Source organism: Arachis hypogaea, chromosome 12 (genome assembly GCF_003086295.3).
Source record: "Arachis hypogaea cultivar Tifrunner chromosome 12, arahy.Tifrunner.gnm2.J5K5, whole genome shotgun sequence".
NCBI classification, from domain to species: Eukaryota; Viridiplantae; Streptophyta; class Magnoliopsida; order Fabales; family Fabaceae; genus Arachis; species Arachis hypogaea.
In genome coordinates this window covers 68329520-68331486 of record NC_092047.1, presented here as the reverse complement: position 1 = coordinate 68331486, position 1967 = coordinate 68329520, and the positions used below count along the sequence as shown (strand labels likewise).

The window sequence follows — 1967 nt, the reverse complement described above, 5'->3', positions numbered from 1 at the left end:
CGCTTATGTCAATGGCCTTGCACTCTCCTTTTGGATTCTCTTCTGTATTGCTTGGGAGAGTACTAGGAGGGATTTCAGTGATCCTTTTACTCAGCTGGCCCACTTGTGCTTCCAGATTTCTAATGGAAGATCTTGTTTCATTCATGAAACTTACAGTGGCCTTAGATAGATCAGAGACTAGATTTGCTAAATTAGAAGCATTTTGTTCAGAGTTCTCTGTCTGTTGCTGAGTTGATGATGGAAAAGGCTTGCTATTGCTAAACCTGTTTCTTCCACCATTATTAAAGCCTTGTTGGGGCTTTTGATCCTTTCATGAGAAATTTGGATGATTTCTCCATGTTGAGTTATAGGTGTTTCCATAAGGTTCACCTAAGTAATTTACCTCTGCTATTGCAGGGTTCTCAGGATCATAAGCTTCTTCTTCAGAAGATGCCTCTTGAGTACTGTTGGATGCAGCTTGCATTCCATGCAGACTCTGAGAAATCATATTGACTTGCTGAGTCAATATTTTATTCTGAGCCATTATGGCATTCAGAGTATCAACTTCAAGAACTCCCTTCTTCATAGGCGTCCCATTATTCACAGGATTCCTTTCAGAAGTGTACATGAACTGGTTATTAGCAACCATGTCAATGAGTTCTTGAGCTTCTGCAGGCGTTTTCTTTAGGTGAATGGATCCACCTGCAGAAGTGTCCAGTGACATCTTTGATAGCTCAGATAAACCATCATAGAATATATCCAGGATGGTCCATTCTGAAAGCATGTCAGAAGGACACTTTTTGGTCAACTGTTTGTATCTTTCCCAAGCTTCATAGAGGGATTCACCTTCTTTCTGTCTGAAGGTTTGAACATCCGCTCTAAGCTTGCTCAGCTTTTGAGGAGGAAAGTACTTGGCTAAGAAAGCCGTGACCAGCTTATCCCAAGAGTTCAGGCTATCTTTGGGTTGAGAATCCAACCATAATCTAGCTCTGTCTCTTACAGCAAAAGGGAAAAGCATGAGCCTGTAGACTTCAGGATCTATTCCATTAGTCTTTACAGTATCACATATCTGCAAGAATTCAGTTAAGAACTGAAAAGGATCTTCAGATGGAAGTCCATGAAACTTGCAGTTCTGCTGCATCAGAGAAACTAATTGAGGTTTCAGCTCAAAGTTGTTTGCTCCAATGGCAGGAATGGAGATGCTTCTTCCATGTAAATTGGAATTAGGTGCAGTAAAGTCACCAAGCATCCTCCTTTCATTATTATTATTTTCGGCTGCCATCTCCTCTGCCTGTTCGAAAATTTCTGAAAGGTTATCTCTGGATTGTTGTATTTTAGCTTCTCTTAATTTTCTCTTCAGAGTCCTTTCAGGTTCTGGATTTGCTTCCACAAGAATGTTCTTATCCTTGCTCCTGCTCATATGACAAGGAAGAATGGCCAGAAAAATGATAATAATAATAGAGATCCTTTATACCACAGTATAGGGATCCCTTTGTAAGTAGAAGAAGAGGGGGAGATAAAGGATATGATGTAAAGGAAGAAACACAACTGTGAGGATTGGAATGTGAGATGAGATGTTAGGACATGAATGAATAAATAGAATGAGATGGGGGAGGAATAATTTTCGAAAATTATTTTGAAAAAGAGTTAGTGATTTTTGAAAATTGTTTTTTTTTTTGAAAATTGTTAGTATTTTTTTTCGAAATTTTTTTTTTTCGAAAATTAGAATTTAAAATTTAAAATAATAGTTAATTAAAAAGAAATTTTGAAAAAGGGGGGAGATATTTTCGAAATTGAGGGAGAGAGAGTTAGTTAGGTGGTTTTGAAAAAGATAAGAAACAAACAAAAAGTTAGTTAGTTAGTTGAAACAAATTTTGAAAAGATAGGAAGTTAGGAAGTTAGAGAAGATATTTTGAAAAGATATTTTTGAACAAGATAAGATAAGAAGATATTTTGAAAAGATATGATAGGATTAGTTTTGAAAAAGA

General features: G+C 36.7%; 1 non-coding gene across 1 annotated transcript; it reads left to right on the top strand.

Moving 5' to 3' along the window:
- The first annotated feature begins 757 nt into the window (after positions 1-757).
- LOC112731471 (small nucleolar RNA R71) lies at positions 758-865 on the top strand. The gene has a single exon (XR_003167246.1). It is a non-coding gene; the product is annotated as a small nucleolar RNA R71 (small nucleolar RNA).
- Positions 866-1967: the final 1102 nt, after the last annotated feature.